General features: G+C 46.0%; 1 protein-coding gene across 1 annotated transcript in view; it reads right to left on the minus strand.

Annotated features, from left to right (window-relative positions):
- The window catches only part of MCM3AP (minichromosome maintenance complex component 3 associated protein), an 888,504-nt gene that overhangs the window by 81,915 nt on the left and 785,803 nt on the right, over positions 1-20,786 (minus strand). The gene's annotated exons all lie outside the window — the stretch shown is intronic.

Here is a 20,786-nt window from a genome sequence, read left to right on the forward strand (position 1 = left end):
CAGGCTGATTGTTCTCACCAACCCGCCCGCCTACCCTTGTCTATGTCTTTGCTATGTACTGGACTGACGAATACGAGCGTGTTCGGGCGGGAAGATGGTCGTGCATGCACACGGTGCATGCGCACACAAGGGCTAGCAAACGCTGTTGCTAGTGAAGATCTCCAATCGGAGGGGCTGCCGTGGACGTCACCCATTCATGAGAACAATCAGCCTGCTGTCCTCAGAGAATACCTTCTACAGGTATGTAGCATTCGCTATACTGCTTATCCCAGAAATAGTGGATTTTCGCCAAGTCCATTTAATAACGGTCTATGGACTTTTTCTTTAGGAAGCCGTCCAAACCTTTTTAAAACACCGCTAACCGCCTTTACCACATTCTCTGCCAATGAATGCCTGAGTTTAATTACACGTTGAGTGAAGAAAAATTTTCTCCAATTCGTTTTAAATTTACTACATTGTAGCTTCATCTCATGCTCCCTAGTCCTAGTATTTTTGGAAAGCATGAACAGATGCTTCACATCTACCCGTTCAACTCCACTCACTATTTTATAGACCTCTATCATATCTCCCCTCAGCCGCCTTTTCTCCAAGCTGAAGAGCCCTAGCCACTTTAGCCTTTCCACATAGGGAAGTCGTCTCATCCCCTTTATCATTTTCGTCGCCCTTCTCTGCACCTTTTTTAATTCCACTATATCTTTTTTGAAATGCAGAGACCAGAATTGAACAAAATATTCGAGGTGATGTCGCACCATGGAGCGATACAAAGGCATTAAAACATCCTCATTTTTGTTTTCCATTCCTTTCATAATAATACCTAACATTCTATTTGCTTTCTCAGCCGCAGAAGCACACTGAGCAGAAGGTTTCAACTTATCATCAACGACGACACCTAGATCCCTTTCTTGGTCCGTGACTCCTAACGTGGAACCTTGCATGACGTAGCTATAATTTGGATTCCTCTTTCCCACATGGATCACTTTGCACTTGCTCACATTAAACGTCATCTGCCATTTAGACGCCCAGTCTCGTAAGGTCCTCTTGTAATTTTTCACAATCCTCACGCGATTTAATGACTTCGAATAACTTTGTGTCATCAGCAAATTGAATTACCTCACTAGTTACTCCCATCTCTAGGTCATTTATAAATATGTTAAAAAGCAGCAGTCCCAGCACAGAGCCCTGGGGAACCCCACTAACTACACTTCTCCATTGACAATACTGACCATTTAACCCTACTCTGTTTTCTATCTTTTAACCAGGTTTTAATTCACAATTGAGCACTACCTCCTATCCCATGACTTTCCAATTTCCTCTGGAGTCTATCATGAGGTACTTTGTCAAACGCCTTCTGAAAATCCAGATACATGATATCAACTGGCTCCCCTTTATCCACATTTGTTCAACCCTTCAAAGAAATGTAGTAGATTGGTGAGGCAAGATTTCCCTTCACTAAATCCATGTTGACTTTGTCTCATTAATCCATGCTTTTGAATATGCTCTGTAATTTTGTTCTTTATAATAGTCTCTACCATTTTGCCCGGCACTGACGTCAGACTCACAGGTCTATAATTTCCTGGATCTCCTCTGGAACCTTTTCTAAAAATCGGCGTTACATTGGCCACCCTCCAGTCTTCCAGCACCAGCTTTTGCCTACTTTCTCCATCCATATCCAGCATTTCTCCTCTGTCCCTTCCCCTCCATCCACGTACCTCTCCTTCCTCTATCTTCCCTCTCCTCCATCCATGTCCAGCGATTCTCCACTCCCCCTGCCCTCCCCTCCGTCCATCCATGTCCAGCAATTCTTCTGTCCCCTGCCCTCCCCTCCATGTCCAGCGATTCTCCTTTCTCCCCTGCCCTCCCCTCCATTCATGTCAGCAATTCTCCTCTCTCCCCTGCATCCATCCATATCCAGCAAGTCTCTTCTCCTCTCTATCCATGTCCAGCGCAATTCTCCTCTCTCCCTTGCTCTCCCTTCCATCCATGTCCATCATTTCTCCTCTCTCCCTGCCTTCCCCTCCCATCTCTGTTCAGTGATTCTCCTTTGCTCCCTATCCTCCCCTCCCATTTATGTCCAGCAATTCGCTCCAGCTCCCACCTGCCCTACTTTTCAGTCCCTGAGTTCGAGCCTTAGCCTCCTTCTCAGCTGCTGCTAGTTCAAATTCCAACCCCAGCCCCCCCACCCTCTTCTCCCATGACAGCCCCCTTTTTGTTCCTGTCACCCCACATTTAAATCTTGTACCTCAAAGTCAAAGCGGTAGCAGCAGACAGTGAAAGAAGCAGACTCGCTTTCCCTTCCCTCTCATTGTCCCACCCTCATGGAAACAGGAAGTTACATCAGAAAAAGGCGGGACACTGAGAGGGAAGGGAAGGTTTGAGGTGAGCCTGCTTCTTTCACTGCTGCCGCTGCTTTGACTTTGAGGTACAAGATTTAAACGCAGGGCGGTAGGAATAAAAAGGGTTGCTGTCGCAGTAGCTGAGGGCAGGCAGGTGGGGACCGAGAGGCTGTGGCTGAAACTGTGAGCTGCCAGCAGCGATAAGCATGGCTTGTGGTGCCCTCCAAACGTCGGCGCCCCCTGCCTTGCTTACTTGGATATGCCGGCCCTGTAAGTCCACTGAGGTGCAGGAAGAGTAGGTGTGTAATGACACTTAGATATATAGTAGTTGGAGCATCAGTATACTCCTGGAAATCTTCTAGCAGAAAAAGAAGTAGTAGAAGCTTGAGGCCTAGACGAAGTCTTTATAGTATCTGCATGTTTTTAATTAGGTCAGCCATCTCCTCGACTGTCACCAAACAAGTTTTCTCCAGGACAAGGCACATCTGGTAGATGCTCCTGGAGAGCAGACTCAAGGTCAGAGACCCTGAGCCAGAATAATCATCTCATTGCGACTGCAAGATGTGTGAAGAGACATCAAAGGCATCGAAGGCCTGCCTCACAAGATATTGTGACAGTTGAGAAACTTTGTATGTAGCTTATGAAATTTCTCTTGTTTCTCAGAGGGAAGGAATTCTGCAAAGGAAAGAGCACTTTGTATTAGAGATTTTAAGTAAATTGTGGAATAAAGTTGATAATCTAATATGTGGCTAGTTAGAACTGAAGCATGAAAATATTTTCTGCCAAAAGAGTCTAACGTTCTCACTTCTCTGCCTGGAGAATCAGAAGCATGAGATCTGGCACAGTGAGTGCATTTTAAAGCACATTCCACCACTAGGGAATGGTGCGGTAGCTGTGTTCTCTCAAACCCCATACATTTCTGTATCCTATAAATTGTGTCAATTTTCTTTAGGGCAATCAGTGGAGTCTCCCAGTTTTTTTAGTCTGCTTTATCACCCTTTAAAGGCCTGCTCATGCTCTCTGCTCCTCCTTTGGACATCTACTCTCTTCTCCTCCTCTGTATCTTACTAGGCTTGAGTCCACACGTCATTCAGCTTTTTTCTCCCTAGCTCCTACCCTTTGGAACTCACTGCCTTTGGATGTTCGGTCTGAACTTTCCTCTGTTTTCTGGAGCCTCTGAAGGCCCATTCGTTTGCCCAAATGTTTCAAAATGAATGACATTTTTGAGATGTGTTTGGGGTGTGTGGTGGTGGTGGTGGTGGGGGTTCAGACTGGTGATGGCGGCAGTGTGGTATCTGTGGGGTTATTTTTCTTGTTCTGTACTATTCATTTTGTAGTTCCTTTCTGTTTTCCATCTATTTATATTGTGAATTGATTTGACTTGTTCTGAAAGGTGGTATATAAGCACTGTAATAAACAAACATACTTAATGTAGAACTTCAAAAAGTTCTGAACGAGGTTCCTCCTCTGTTTCTAGTTTAAAAGGAATAGCTTGAGCCATCTCACGGACAATGCCTGAAAAGGATATACTTTCTGGAGGAGAATTATGCTCTGTGGAGGAGAAGGATCAGATGGACTGACAGAGGACTCCTCATCTGAGAGGTCCTATGGATCCTGATCTGTCTCCCAGGAGAGGTCTCAGTCTGATTCTTTAAAGTGTCAGCTCTGCGTCGAGGTGTGTCGAGACAGATGAGCCTTCAATGTTGGAGAAAGCTCCTCTGGCGATGTCGATACATGTGTTGGTTGGGTTTGTGCAGCACTGGTCAACTTTAAGCCGGTGTGTGGGTCCTTCCCCATGGCTCTCTCTCCAATGTATCAATAGGCTGGGCTGAGGCTGGCACAAGAATCATGTAAGCTTGAGAGCTCCTATTTGAGCATAGTCTGGATTTCCTCAAGTAGATAGGCATTGGTACTGGCTGAGAAAGCGGTGTGGAAGCAGCCTGAGTTTTAGCCTGAGCAGGCATAGGATATATGGAAAACCTCGAAAGCTCTCGATGAGAAATAAGTTTGAGAGAAGGATAGCGGTCACTGCAGCATGGACACTTCCTGTGCATCGATGATGTTGATGCAGGGGAAGTATGGGCTGAGTGCCTGGAGAAAAACGAAGGAGATGCTTCTTAGGCTTCTTTGAGGATGTACAGTTCTTATGTGTTTGCGACACCGAGTCCAATAGAGCACCCTGTCGATGTTGCATGGGTGCACATGGATGCGGATGAAACCACCACACTGGACTCCATGGGCTTTAAGGGTCCTCGCTTGCATGTGCTGGCAGAGGTTACAATTAATGCCCTGGTGCTCTGGACCTAGACACAATTATGGGGGTCTATGCCTGAAATTGTGCTATTGCACTGGGTACACTTTTTCAAACCACTCAGCACCCTCAATGACATGGAGGGAAAAATGGCCAAGGCTAAGTCAAAAGGCTCCATGGCCCAGGGAGCTCGATTAGTCATATACATGATAGAGGTATATAAAATAATGAGTGGAGTGGAACAGATGGATGTGAAGCGTCTGTTCACGCTTTCCAAAAATACTAGGACTAGGGGGCATGCAATGAAACTACAGTGTAGGAAATTTAAAACAAATCGGAGAAATGTTTTCTTCACCCAATGCGTAATTAAACTCTGGAATTCGTTGCCGGAGAACGTGGTGAAGGCGGTTAGCTTGGCAAAGTTTAAAAAGGGGTTAGACGGTTTCCTAAAGGACAAGTCCATAAACCGCTACTAAATGGGAAAAATCCACAATTCCGGGAATAACATGTATAGAATGTTTGTACTTTTGGGAAGCTTGCCACGTGCCCTTGGCCTGGATTGGCCGCTGTCGTGGACAGGATGCTGGGCTTGATGGACCCTTGGTCTTTTCCCAGTGTGGCATTACTTATGTACTTATATATACCTGAAAAAGGATGATGCTTCCCAGATATTTAACAAAATTTATAGCCCGCACATACAAATATCCGAGTGAGTTACAATTTAAAAAAAAAAAAATCAATCACCTATCAACTAAAATAACAATAGAAATATTTTTTATAAAACTCACAAAAAAAACGTAAAATCCCAGAGATTCCAAACTCCCATCTAAACATCAGGAAATGCCCTACCAAACAAAAAAGTCTTCAATTGTTTTCGAAATAAAGAGAAAGAAGAAATTTGATGCAAAGACAATGGAAGAACATTCCAAAATCTGGGACTAACAGAAAAAATACGAGAACGAACTATTTGCAAATGAACATCATGAAACGAAGGAACTTCCGATAATGATTAGTCCTGGGACCGAAGAAACTGTTCAGGATAACACTCTCGCAATTTCTGAATCAAAGCCAATGGCATCATGTTGCGCCTTAAAAACCAACACCAGTATCTTGAACTCAACCCGCCACACAATAGGTAGCCCATGTAATTTTTCCAATTTACTCAGCTCGTGTAAGCAACCACACTGCACAGTTTTGTGCGCTCTGCAATGCCCATAGGTAGTATGAGGAAGACTGCACAAAAGGGCATTGCAATAATCAAAATGCAGTAGTAGATAGCTCTGCAGAATGATGTGGCGATATAAGAAGGGCTCAGAAGCTCCTTAGGCCAAAAACTGAAAAAATATGGGAAAACGAGTAAACTTTATAATTATTGAAAAAGGTAAAATACGAAGAAGAAAAAAATATCCCAAAAATGCAAAAGCACCAAAAAGACAAAAGTTTTTCGTGTTGAAGAGAGATTAAAAATACAACCTTTCTACTCCACGGAAAATGAAAGACTGCTGGTTCTGCGCTTGTTTGTTGGGTGGGAAGGCTCCTGCATAAACGCAGTGGGGGCACTGCCTGAAAGATTTAAAATAACAGTGCACTTGGCAGTGTCTGCACCAGGCTCCATGGATTAAGTCACTCATATGTGAGAATATTATGACTGCTTGTCCTTGGAGAAGCCAAATTACTGTACCTCACTTTCCGATGACTTTCAGGAAGGAAGTGGTGTGGTACCATGTTAGTCCACTTACATAGAAAAAAAAGTAATACAATACCTTTTTTATTGGACTAATTTAATACATTTTTGATTAGTTTTCTAAAGCAACACCTTTTACAAATCAGAAATGAGCAAATGCTGACAAATATCAGAATATATAAGTGAAACACAAAAGCATTCCAATGACAGTCTCACAGGAAGAGGTGAGTTGGGTGAGAAAAAGAGAGGGCTGGGTGGGTGAGGGACGGGGAGAGATGGATGGGTGATGAGGGTGACAAAGCAGTATAATTTTATACTGTGGTTTCCAGCGCTGGAAAAAAAAGAAAACCAGAGAGAGAATCCCTTTGCAGTGTGATATATAACCTGGAGCTAGAAAAATTGAGACGAATCATAAAAGATCTACAGCCACTACTTCATGAGGATGAATTACTGAAAGAGATATTCCCAGCTCACCACTGTTGCTTTCTGACAGTCACCTAATCTGAAACAAAAATGAGTGAAAAGCAAGCTCTCAATACAAGCTCAAAAAGGAGAGAATGGCACATGCCTCTGCAATATACCAAGCTGCAAATTGTGCCAACACATATCATAGACACTGTTATCATGGCAGCTGTGCTGAGCATTCTGTTGAGCTCTTGAGTTAGTGGAGGTCCACACAGGCGGAGGAACACTGAGATCCCACGGAAAAATAAAAGGAAAACAAAGGGAGTGGGAAATAGACCAGGCTAGCCAGGGACGAACGAGGAGACTTCAAATGCTGGTAAACAGTTTATTGGTGAAGACTCGACACAGCACTGTGTTTCAGCAGTCAGCCTGCTTCAGAAGTCTTTATGTAAAATATGTAAAACCATCAGATGTTAAATGAACACTGATACAAGCAGATGAAATAGTATGGTCTTGAAAAAGATCTTTATAAAAAAAAAAAACAACGTTATAATCTGCATGAAGTGAGCTGTCTCTGCTTTTTCACTCGGAGCAGAAACAGCTCACCTCACGCAGATAATTTAGGCTCAGAAATGCTCCCCATTCCACATGCAGGACTCAAGAGGCAGACAGAGCTCTGAAATCTCAATGCATGGTTGAGAAGATGGTGCAGGGATAAGGAATTTAGATTTGTTAGGAACTGGGCAATACACTTGTGTTAGTGCCCTTTAACAAATTTAAATGGCAAATAACACACATTATAATGATAATGCAGCTTGATAACTACCACTTAATTTTATTAATTCATCGACCAAGGGAAATTAGGTTCTTAACTTGATAATTTTCTTCCTTTATTCACAGCAGATGAATCCATTAACTGATGGGTTGTATCCGCCTACTAGCAAGTGGAGATAGAGAACATTGAAAGCACATGGTGTTCCTGGATGCTCAGCCCCCTCTGCCTTCAGTATATGAAATTTCCAAAGCAGAGTGAACAGAAAGGCAAAATAACAAACTTTCCTCACAGAGAACAAACGCCCCTGAACCGGAGCAATAACCAAACAAAGGAGGGACGTTATCAACCTCCTGCAATAAAAACAGCATGTAGTAACTCTGATAGCTTGTCTTCAAGTACTCCTGATGAAGCACAATGTCTGTATGCAACATCTGTACAAAAACTAAAGTCAGACAGGGAGGGATCATGGATTCATCTGCTGTGACTAAAGGAAAGAAAATTATCAAGGTAAGAACCTAATTTTCCCTTCCTTGTCATCAACAGTAGATGAATCCATTAACTGATGGGATGTACCAAAGCACTCCCTAAGAAGGGTGGGAACAGGCAACTCCGTGAGCAAGCACTTGTGCTCCAAAATACGCATCCTGCCGCGCTGCCACATCCAGCCTGTAATGTCGCACAAAAGAGAGCTGAGAAGCCCAGGTAGCCGAACGACATCTCTAGAAGAGAAAAGACACCCGTTTCAGCCCACAAAGAGGACATTGCCATCGTAGAGTGCGCTTTAAACGCTTCAGGCAGCGACCGCCCTGAAAGCAGATAAGCAGAAAAAATGAGTTCCTTAAGCCAACGGGCTATAGTGGCCATAGACGCCAGAAACCCCTGCCAGGGACCTGCCAACAGAACAAATAAATGATCAAAATTCCTAAACTCATTTGACATCTGAAGATACTGCCACAGAGCCCTGCGGACATCCAAAAGGCACAATTGCCCAAAGGAGTCCGGAAACTCCTCCTTACAAAAGGAAGGAAGAAAAATGGGCTGGTTCAGGTGAAAAGCTGAAACCACCTTAGGCAGAAAGAAAGGCACCGTACAAACAGTTACCCCTGATTCTGACAACTGTAGAAAAGGATCCAGACAGGAAAGAGCCTGAAGCTCAGACAATCTTCTTGCCGACGTCATTGCCACTAAAAAAAACTGTCTTGAGAGTCACATCCTTCTCAGAAGCCCATTTAAGAGGCTCAAACGGAGATCCCTGGAGCACCTTCAACATGAGCCCCATGTTCCAAGCTGGACAGGGCGACCGCAAAGGAGGACGGAGACAAAGCGCCTCTCTCAGAAATCGGACAATATCCAGATGAGCAGCAAAGGACAAGCCGGAGACTTTCCCCCAGAAGCAGGCTAATGCTGCCACTTGACCTCGAAGGGAATTGTAGGCCAGGCCCTTTTGTAGCCTGTCCTGCAAAACGTTCAGCAAAAGCAAGACTGTCGCCAGAGTCGGCGAGATAGACTTTGGAGTACACCACGCCTCAAAAGTGCGCCAGATCCAAGCAAAAGTCGCAGAGGTAGACCGCGTGCGAGCCTGCAAGAGCGTGGCAATAACCTTATTAGAATAGCCCTTGTCCCTCAATTGCGCCCTCTCAAGAGGCGGGCCCAAGACCAAAGCGGCAAGGATCTTCCATAGTCACCGGACTCTGAACTAACAAGTTCAGAACCCGAGGCAAAGGAAGAGGCGCATCCACCAGCATCCGCCGGAGATCTGCGTACCACGGAAGCCTTGGCCAATCCTGGGTGATGAGAATCACCAATCCTCGGTGCAGGCGAATCCGAAGTAGTACTCGTCCTATCAAGGGCCAAGGAGGGAACACATACAGGAGGCCCGAGGGCCAAGGTTGAGCCAGGGCATCCAACTCTGCCAAGCGAGGATCTCTCCTTCTGCTGAAAAAGTGAGGGACTTTGGCATTTACGCTGGACACCATGAGGTTCAAACCTGAAGTCCCCCATTTGGCACAAATCTGAAGAAAAACTTCTTCTGCCAGTTCCCATTTCGCCGGGTCGATCTGATGTCTGCTGAGGAAATCGGCTAGTACGTTGATTTGGCTGGCTATGTGAGCCACGGACCGCAGCTCTAGGTGGCGCTCGGCCCAGTCGCAGATCTGAGACACCTCTGCAGCCAGGGCCCCGCCTGAGCATAGTGTCCCCTGGCAAAGAGCTCCCCAGCCCGAAAGTCTGGCATCCGTTATCACCAGACACCAAAAAGGAAAAGCCAGTGGCATCCCCTGCCGCAGCATGCTGTCGGAAAGCCACCAATCCATACTGTGCTGGGCCACAGAAAGCCTTAGTCTGTATTGGAATTCCTGGGAAATCGGAGACCATTGCTGAAGCAGAGCAAGCTGCAGCGGCCTCATGTGAGCTCTCGCCCAGGGAACCACCTCTATGGTGGCCGTCATCGATCCCAGGAGCTGAACAAAGTTCCAAGCTCGAGGGTGAGGCATCCGCAGGCGGACCTGATTCTGAAGCTTGAGATGCCTGTTGTCGGGAAGAAACATGAACCCCAAAGCCGTTTCGAACTGGACCCCCAAATACTCGAGAGACTGAGAGGGGGTCAGGTGACTTTTGGGCATATTGATTACCCAGCCCAGAGTCTGAAGAAATGTAACAACTCTGGCTGTGGCAAGTCGGCTTTCGTCTGCCGAATCCGCTCTGATGAGCCAGTCATTGAGATAAGGGTGAACTCTGATACCCTCTTGCCTGAGAAAGGCAGCCACCACCATCACCTTGGAACAAGTCCGAGGGGCAGTTGCCAGGCCAAAAGGCAAGGCGCGAAACTGGAAATGCTGGCTCAATACCGCAAACCGGAGAAACCGCTGATGCAGTGGCCAGATGGGAATATGCAAATATGCTTCCTTGAGATCCAGAGATGTGAGGAACTTTCCTGGCTGTACCGCCGCAATGACGGAGCGCAGGGTATCCATATGGAAGTGTCGCACTCCTAAGGCCTCGTTGATTCTGCGTAAGTTGAGGATAGGCCTGAACGACCCGCCTTTTCGAGGCACCACAAAATAGATGGAGTAGTGATCGCAGCCGCGTTTGGCAGGAGGAACCAGAACCACCGCTCTGAGCTTTTGTCCGAACGAAAGGAGTTCCTCTGCTGGAAACGGGTACATTGACCAAACCCCGCAGAGCGCCCCAGGCGATACCTGCAAGTTACGCGAAAACGTGGCCTGGAAGAGGAGGGAAAAGAAGGACTTTTGGAAGAAGGCCTCGGCCTATCCTCAGGCAACCATTGGGACATAGAGTCCCATAGGTCCTTAACAATCTTCTCCAAATCCTCCCCAAATAAAAGAAGGCCCCGAAAGGGTAACCTCACCAGCCTTTGTTTAGAGGCCATGTCAGCTGCCCAATGCTGGAGCCAAAGAAGGCGGCGGGCAGCAACCACCACCGACATCTGCTGAGCCAAAGCTCTGACCAGATCAAAAAGGGCATCAGCCAAAAAAGACAGGGCAGACTCCATACATGGGCCGCCCTCAGTGAGGGAACCCACTCCATCAGCAGGCTGCTCAACCGCCTGCTGCAACCAGGAAAGGCAGGCCCGGACTGCATAGGAACTGGAAATAGCCGCCTGTAAGGACAGGCCCGAGATTTCAAAGGACCGCTTCAGCGCGGATTCCAGCTGCCGGTCCTGCATATTTTTCAAAGCGACCCTTCCCTCCACCAGAAGAGTAGTCTTTTTAGTCACAGCCGTGACTAACGCATCCACTTTAGGCATCCCAAAGAGGGCCAACTGACTTTCACTCAGAGGATAAAGGTGACACATTACTCTGGCCACCTTCAAGGGACCATCAGGGTCAGACCATTGCGCTGAAATAAGCTCTCGGATGGAAGCATGCATGGGAAAAGCCCGAGAAGGCTTCTTACTACTAGCCATCCGAGGATTAATAGAAGAGGCGGCGCCCTCATCAAGATCTTCAATACAAAGGGCCTGTAAGGCATCAGAAATGAGAACTGGCAGCTCGTCGCAGTGGAAAATCCGAACCGCTTTAGGGTCATCCAACTCCTGTGGCAAGCAGCCACCCTCGTCTGGATCATCAGTCCGTAAGGGCCTGCCAGACCCCTAAGACTCCTCGAAACTAGACCATGGGGGAGAAAACAGGGTGAAGAGTCCCCCTCAGACGGGGTATTCACTCATCTACGCTTAGCGTCAGCCAAAAGCTCGGGGGAAGAAATAAAGTCTCCAGCAGATACTGGGCTATCAAGAACTGGAGGCAACCCAGTCTGAAAGGAATTGTCAGGAGTCTCAGGCAGTGCTCTTTTTAACATAAAAGCCTTATACATCAGCAGCACAAATTCAGGGGAGAAAAACTCACCCTGTGCATCTGCCCCCACATTGAGGGAAGCGGAGGCAATAGCTCCTCTAGAAACCTTGAAACGAGGTGTCCCCCTGCACTCAGACCCCTCCGCAACTGCGAGGGTCGAGTCACGTGGCACCTCCAAGAGGGCACCCGCTGCCAACTCCGTCGGGCGGGAATAATCACCGCTCGCCATGCTCGTGCCAGCATTAGCATCAAGGCAGCATGTGCTGCAAAGCCCCGCTGCTGATCTGCGTTTCCCACAGTGGGAGCAGTGCTAAACCCCTTCAGCAGCCATCAAATACAGAAAACAAAATGGCGCCTTCGTGCCAAATCTTACCCCGCACAGAGCCCTGTCAGCGGGAACCTCCCCGGAGGAGCTGGGCACCACTCTCACTTCAGGAGACCGAGTCAAACGAGCTTCGGTCAAGCTGCACCGAACCAGGAGCTCTAGAGACAGCCTCTCTTTTTTTTTTTTTTTTTTTTTTTACTGTGAGGAAAGTAAGAGGCAGGCAGCCACAGAGGAACGCCGGGAGGAGAGGGAATGGGGTAAGGCAGGGACAGGGAAAACCAAGTATGCCTTTAAAGTGGGCACCACCAGCCACAACACCACCCCCCCCCCCCCCCCCCCGCTTTACTGGCAAAGCACAGGAGCCACCCCAGGCAGAAATCCAGAAGCTGAGAAAGCGACGTCCACACCTGCTGGAAGATAGAGATATACTGAAGGCAGAGGGGGCTGGGCGTCCAGGAACACCATGTGCTTTCAGTGTTCTCTATCTCCACCTGCTGGTAGGCGAATACAACCCATCAGTTAATGGACTCATCAGCTGTTGATGACAAGGAATATATCATTCCCATACATATTCCAAGCCATTCATAAAGATATGTTGAAATGATAAAAACAAAACAATATAGGACCGTTAAAGCCCCTAAAATCTCTTTACAGCATTACATTTTTATTTTCCTCCTTTTTTATACGCCTTTAACCCTTTACCTACCCCCTCTTTAACCCCCCAACAACTCCTAATGTTCAATATCACTTGCCAGCCATAGGTGTACTCTTCTTCATGGCTGATTTTTCTCTTAAATACCCCTTCCTGCCCAAAATTGCACAACTCCTCTCCACACTTAGCCATTCAAAATCAAACTATATGCTCTATGCGGGAGCGCTTCCCACACTGGGGTCGAAATCTGTTGAAACTTTCACTAGTGATGCAGGGTCCCCCCACTAACCCTTATCCACTCATAATTAAGCATTTGTATTAGCTAATTTTGCCACTGTGTTATCACTGGGGTGGGAGGTTTAACACTAATCCAACTGACTAATAAACACTTCTGTACCAATAGAAAGGCATTTCTTATGTTTAAATCTTTTTTTTATTAAATGCTCAAGTATACAATATTCAACATTGGAACACACATATATTCATATTACATAAGATCTGTGACAGGTCAAAGTAATCCTGATCGTAACTCTGGGTTCTCTTGTTTATACTGAAACCTTTCTCTCTGTCTTAGTCTTTTATGTCTTCTACTACCTGATCCTGAGTTCTACTTCAGCTACATTCCCTTTTCAGGTACATACATGTCTGAGTCCAGGTTTTTATGTTGGATCTCTCTATGACTCTTGCTTCGTCTCTGTTACCAATTCTACTTAATTTATTCAACCCATTAACATCAATGTGAACAATTTAACCTTAATTTGCGTTTCCTTTTATTCATATGTGCACAACTTTTAAGATCTACTACATCTATGTTTACGAATCTTGATTCTTTTATTTCCTTTTTTTCCTCCCCCCCTCCCTTTCCCTTCCCCCCTCTCCCTTGTTACCCTTTCCCTCCCTCTCTTCTTGGTTATTGGGTTTGCTTAGTCCTTAACCAAAGAGTCTACGCTCCCCTCCCCAAACTTCCCCTCTTTCCTCCTTCCAACTCTGTCTGTTCGTGTTCCCTGTTTCACCGTCTTCTTCATCCTCCCCATTTAGAAGTTTATCAGGTAACTGCGGGCTGCTTGCGGGAGCGTGTTCAAAAGGGGACTCCAACACGCTTCAAATTTCTTCCCTTCTATCGATTCCCAGTTCTTTACATCCATCCGTTCTACCCTCATCAACATTCGTGTTCTCCACTGTTGTCTGAATGGTGGCCTGGGCGAGAGCCATTCGGCCAGAATAACTTGCTTAGCAATTATAACCGTCTTTGAAGCAAATTCTGTATATCCTCTCTTTGTTGATTTATTCAGTCTGAAATGATCAAAGAGAATCGCCACATCATAAATCCAAGGTGATTTCCACAATTGTGATACATAAGCGAGCAATCCTTTCCAAAATTCCACCACTGCTGAGCAGTTCCATATCATGTGACCCAAGGTTGCTCTAGCACAATCACATCTGGGGCATGATCCCCAGGGTGACACACCCATATGGAAAGCTTGTCTGGGCGCTATATACGTCCGCACAGCCAGCCTGTACTGCTGTTCCCAGTGTAGTGCGGCTGTAGTGGAGTGCCTCATGGTCAGGATATGTGCTTTTATCTGTGCCTCTGTTACTGTCTGCATCAGATCTGCACTCCACTGCTGTGCTAGTTTTTTGTAATCCAATTCTGCGCCGTATCTCTAATATACCTGTGGTGAAATGCAAGTGGTACTTCCTGCTGAGCTGCCAGGGAAAATGCATCTGACACCTCTATTTGTACATCCTCCGTGAGATCTTCCCACGGTAAAGAATGTACATAATGTTTTAGCTGCTGGTAGTGAAATCTGTCTTTGTCAGGCAATCCATATTCTCTTTGCAATTCCGCAAAGTTCTTAATCTTGCCTTCTGTGGTTAGTACTTGGAGGAGGTACACCACCCCTCGTCGCTTCCACTTCTGAAATGTCCCATACACTTGCCCCGGTTCAAAGTCCATATTGCCACATATAGATCGGAAGGGCGTGACTTTGGCGGAGAATTTATGTAGCTTGCATATCCATCGCCACACTGCTTTCGCAGTGGGCATTATCATTGCATATTTCAAGATTTCTGGAATTACTGTCCCTCCTACGTGTATATAATTTGTGAAATGCCACTTTGGTTCCAGCTGTAATTCCAGATCTGTGTTAGAAAATTCTGTCGTCCCCCTGAACCAGTCGTTGATGTGTCGCATTCCACTGGCCACTGTCAAATGTCTCACACTTAACAATCCTAGGCCCCCATATTCAACTGGGATGGTTAATGTAGTTACTGGCAGGCGTGGTTTTCTCCCCCGCCAGAGGAAACGTTGTACAAACTGATTTAGTTTCTGTTCGTCTTGTCTCTTCAGAAACAGTGGTAGTGTCTGAAAAACATACAACCACTTTGGGGTTATACACATATTGTATAAGGCTATCTGCCCTAATAGTGAGATAGGCAGGGATCCCCACATGCCCAGTCTGTCTTCTGTCTCTTTTAGCAATTTAGCTACATTTATTTTATATAATTGTCTGAGATCTGCCGGTATCTTTACCCCTAGGTATGTTATGGGTTCTTCCGTCCACTGTAATGATTGCGTACCTGTCCACCTCTCCACCCCTTCTGCGCCCACCGGAAGAACACAGGATTTCGTGATGTTTAGCTTAAACCCCGAGATTTCCCCAAACCTCTGTACTTCCTGTAATAAACAGCCCAGAGAGTGTGCTGGGTCAGTTAATACCAATAACAGGTCATCTTGTAGGCCAGCACTTTTATTTGCCGGCCCGCCACTGTAACTCCCTGTATTTCTTGGTTGGACACGATAGTTCTCAATAGTGGTTCTAATGCCAGTACAAAAAGGAGTGGGGAGAGCGGACATCCCTGTCTAGTTCCTTTGCTAATCCGAAATTCATTGCCCTTCCCCCCATTGACAATTACACTGGCTCTAGGGTTATTATATAGTGATTTTATTACCTCCCTAAACCATCCCGTGATACCCATTCTCGTCAGTACTTGTTCCAAGTATTCCCAATTGACGTGGTCAAACGCCTTTTCGGCATCCAAGCTTAGTATCCAAACCGATATTTCTTTTGTCTTGCATACTGACAAGGCTACCAGTAGCTTTTGAACATTGTGTACTGCCCGTCTTCTCCGAATAAACCCTACCTGGTCTTGGCCCACCAGGTCAGGCAAGCATTGCGCCAAGTGTTCTGCCATAATTTTTGCTAGTAATTTGATTTCTACGTTCAGCAGTGAGATGGGCCTGTAGGACCCTGGTCTTTCTGGTGACTTGCCCGCCTTTGGTATCAACATTATATATGCTACATTGGCATATGCGGGTAGTTCTCCCATCTCAATCACTTCTTCATAATAAGCTAGCAGATGAGCTTGTGCCTGTGGCGGTATTAGTTTATAATATTCCCCTGATAGCCCATCTGGACCTGGGGCTGATCTTAATTTTAACTCTTTTATTGCCTTCTGTAATTCTACTAGTGTTAGTGGCAAATTTAAGCCTTCCCGCTGTTGCTGAGTAATCTGTGGTAGCCTATCGTTTCTCAAATAATCACTTAAAGCTGTCTCTGATAATTGTGTTTGGTTAGTGTACAGAGTCTGAAATTATTCAGTGAAGACTTGGGTAATTTCTTTAGGGTTGCTGGTTAACCTACCATGACTATTCCTTATTGTGGCCACTGTCCTAGAACCCCCCCATCCTTTAATTACTCCTGCCAACAAGCGTCCTGATTTATTCCCAAATCTATGGAGTCTGTATTTATAGTATAGAGCCGATCTATTTTCAATTTCATGTAGTTTAGTGTTTAAGGCAATTTGCAGTGACTTTACTGTGTCTAGATTTACTTTGGTTGAATTCTGGGTATATCTCTTCTGAGCTTTTTTCAATCTGGATTCTAATAACAGGATTCCTGCTGCTTTACTTTTATTCTTTTTGCTGCAATATGCCAAAATTTCCCCCCTCAAGACCGTCTTGGACGCTTCCCAGAAGAGGACTGATTGCGTCTGAACATGTTGTCTATTGTTCTGGGCGTAATCTTCCCATTTCATATGTAAATATTTGATAAATTTCTCATCAGTATATAAGTATGCCGGGAATCTCCACCCTCTCCCACTTTGGTTATCCACTTGCAGCTCTAAATCTATCCATACGGCCGCATGGTCTGATATTTCTTCCGGGCCAATGGTTGCCCCTATTAAATGTGGTAGTATTAAACTGTCGATCAAAATATAATCCAACCTACTTAATGTGTCGTGGGCTCTAGACCTATGAGAATACTCTCTTTCAGTCGGGTGCAATGTTCTCCATGCGTCCACCAAGTTAAGTGTTTTAGAAAACGACCCTAATTCTCTAGCCCTTGTGCCTATGTGATGGGAAAAGACTCTGTTTGAACAGTCCATTTGAGGGTTAAACACTAAATTAAAATCCCCCACCACTACCAATATTTTGTTATTATATTTAGCACATTTGGCCATCAGGGACCTCAGGAATGAGGGGTCATGTATGTTCGGCCCGTAGACTGTTACCAGTATAAGTTCCATACCGGATAGCCATATTTTAAAAATTAAATATCTCCCGTCTTCCCCAGAGTCCTCCCGGGAGGCCTGATATGTTAATCCTTTCCTAAATAAAATTGCAATCCCTCCTTTCTTCCCGAGGGCCTCCAAGGAAAACACCTCCCCCACCCAACTCCTCTTCAACTTGGCATGTTCTAGGTCTGATAAATGTGTTTCTTGCAGACATGCTATGTCCGCGTTATGACGCTTCAGTGCCGTTAGGATTTTAGCTCGTTTGATCGGGGAGTTAATCCCCCCGACGTTCCAGGTTGTTAATCTGACCGGCATTGTGATCTCTTGTGGCTAGTTTGTCTGTTAATTCTGCTACCCGTGTTTCCCCCTCATATGTTCTATTTGGGAGCCCGCTTAACCCGATTTTTACCCTTATCTTTTTACCCTTGTCTATCCCTACTATTTCTTTTACCCCCATATCCTCTACCCTCCTTATTCCTCCCCCCTCCCCTTCCCGCTTTCCTCCCCCCCTCTCTATTAAACCCCCCTTCTCTCGCTCCAGGTCTGGCCTGTCTGTGGAGAAGTGACCCCCTAGGCACATGAGGCCCCTGCCCACTCTGCCAAATGTACCTTTTTTCCTCTGGTGCCTTGCTGAATCACGTTACCACTAGATTTTTTCTAGTAAGCCTTCTTCCAGCGCTGCTTTCTTTGCTTCCGTCACCGTTTTAAATGATTTCTACTGTCCCTGGATTAACATCCGCAGAGTTGCCGGAAATTGGAGGGAAAACCTTATGCCTTTATTCACAAGTGCGGAGCATAACGGATGGTACTGTCGCCTCCGCAGTTGCACCTCTGTCGAGAAATCTTGAAAAATTAGTACTCTGTGCCCATCGTATGTCAAAGAGTCCCTCCGCATCCTGAATCCCTGCAAAATCTCCATCCGATGCCTATAATTTAATATCTTGGCTATGATTACTCGCGGGCGCGCTTGTTCTTCAGCCTTGCGTCCCACGCGGTGAGCTCGTTCTACTACGAACGGGCCCCATGGTGTCTGTTAGTGCTAGTTCTTTGGCTAGCCATGTTTCAAGCCAGGTGGTTAAATTCTTTTCAGGGATTGTTTCTGGTATCCCCACCAACCGTATATTGCTCCTCCTGGAGTGATTTTCTAAGTCCTCTAATTTGTTGTGGTATTTGTGGAGCTGTTTTGTGAGGGTGGCTATGTCTGGGCCATATCCGCGTCCTTCATCTTCCAGGGCCGACACTCGGGTTTCGAGGTCCCCCATTCGAATGCCCACTCCATCTAGCCTTGTATTAAGCTCTTCCAACTTGTGCTCTACTGCCGCCCATTTCGGGTCCCATGCCTTCGCTACTGCCATCGTGATTTGCTGGAGTTGTGCTTCCGAAAAGCCTTCCTTTTGCGGAGCGGGTATTTCCGCCATCTTGGTCTCCTGCGCGTTCGTCTTTATTTTCTCTTTTTTCGCGGATTTTTGTGCCATCGCTAATGGAGACCTGCTGAGGTATTTGTCCATAAATTACCCCACTTTCCGCGAGATCTGACTTCGGGCACCTTCCGATTAGTTTAAATTTTGGGCAGGGGTCTCAGAGCTCGAGCCACACACTGCTGCTCAGCTCATGTCCCGACCGGAAGTCCTAGGTATAGCTTTTTCGTAAGGCATTTCTTAATAACACTATCTTTCCCTTTCTGAAATGTGTAACCACACTCATTTCAGCAAACAACTGCAGTTGAACTCTCAAAGCTATGAAAGCATCTAAGACACTTCTAAGGTAACTGTTACAAGATCGAAAAGTGAGCTCTTAGAGTGCCATTGGGTCCCTGACCAGAAGACCCAAGCTGATGGCAGATGACTCACTGAGGTGGTAGATGGAAGGCAATCACAGGGAATCAGGTGGAAGGCTGGAACTGGAAACAGTAAAGGAGACAAGGCGAGGTCAGCAGGAACTAAGACTGGAGACAAGATGGCATTGGCTGGAACTGGAGCAGGAACAGCAGGAGCTGGTACTGGAACCCAGATGGGTTTAACTGGAACTGGAGCAGGAATAGAAATAACTGGTACTGGAACCAAGACGGACTTGACTGGAACAGGAGCAGGAACAGCGGGAACTGGTATTGGAACCCAGATGGGCTTGACTGAACTGGAGCTGAACAGCAGGCACTCACAGGGGCCAGGCAAAACATGGCTAGGCAAGGATGGCAAAAGTTTCGAAGGTGAAGAGGGAAGGGCTGGCCGCCTTAAGTAGTTAAAAGTACTGACATCATTATCAGGTGCCGGGAGCAGCTAGCTCCTAGAAAAGGCGCATGGGGGTGCACGCACGCCTAGGGAACCAGCTGCCGAGAAGGCATCCTGTGGCATGGAGGACCCGGCACACCAGAACTGCCACGAGGCTTGCGACCAAGGGAACTCGGCTCTTGAACAGCCACGCAGTTCGCTCACAGTCCCCACTGACACGCAGGTAACAGAGCCTGGGAACAACAACTGCTGTGACAGGAATCAGGAAAGGCTACTCAGAAATGCTGAAAAAAAACTTCATTTCCAAAACATGTGACCCAATTGAACCCATTTCCCACCAACATTTGGGATCCGTTTCATCCTGCGATATTTTTGTGTAATATGCCTGTCTTGGAGGAATATACAAAACATATTATACACCTTTACTGTTGTTCTTGAAGAAGCACAGAATAAGAAACCCTTTTTATATCCATCAATTTTTTAAAAATGTCTCTAGACAATCCACCATCATTTTATAAGCCCTGCTCCCATCTGACTGCTACCCCTCCCCCATCTTGGACCAAGGTTTACTGAAACCTTTTGGACAGATCAACAGTTTTGCTCTAGTTTTCTGCTTTAACAATAAAGTATCTCATCACTGGTCCTAAGCCTTTTAGCTTGAAGTACCTAGACATAATGCCTTATCTGTATGTACATAAAGTCATCTTCGCTACTTAACACTTTCCAACCCAGCAGCTGCTCAAAATTCTTATACTTCCTTTCAGCTGTTATTTTGTCTACCACTCTTCCTTAACCCCTCTGCTCAGCCTACCACAAAACCCTGGGATTAAAAGTAAGAGTGGGGTGACCTTGGAATCCACCTTTAAGACTTAACATACCCAATACTGTGATTGCCTCACTGGTTTTATCAACCAATGCTTATGCAACCTTGATACCAACTGAGACCCTGAGTCATGCAACACATATACCAAACCAAGGGGAGCCACCACTTGCTGTTCAAACTGCAATGGAGCATGGAAGGCCATTTCCTTACTCCAGTCTATCAAATATCTCATATTGCAGGCACATATTTCTGCATATCTGGAAGCAACTGCCCACCTAGTCCTAAAGAATATTGCAGTTGTTGTAAAGAAATCTGGGGCTTTGCATCCTTCCACAGAAACCAATGTACTCTGCTTAGATATAGGTGGATTATAAGTAAATAAAACTAAACTATTTAAGTGCTCCGTCCGGTGTAAAACAAACACCTGACTGCATCATTTGAATATCTGCCCAAAAAAGTTTTTTTAATCCTTGGCTAAT

Source organism: Microcaecilia unicolor, chromosome 7 (genome assembly GCF_901765095.1).
Source record: "Microcaecilia unicolor chromosome 7, aMicUni1.1, whole genome shotgun sequence".
Taxonomy (NCBI): Eukaryota; Metazoa; Chordata; class Amphibia; order Gymnophiona; family Siphonopidae; genus Microcaecilia; species Microcaecilia unicolor.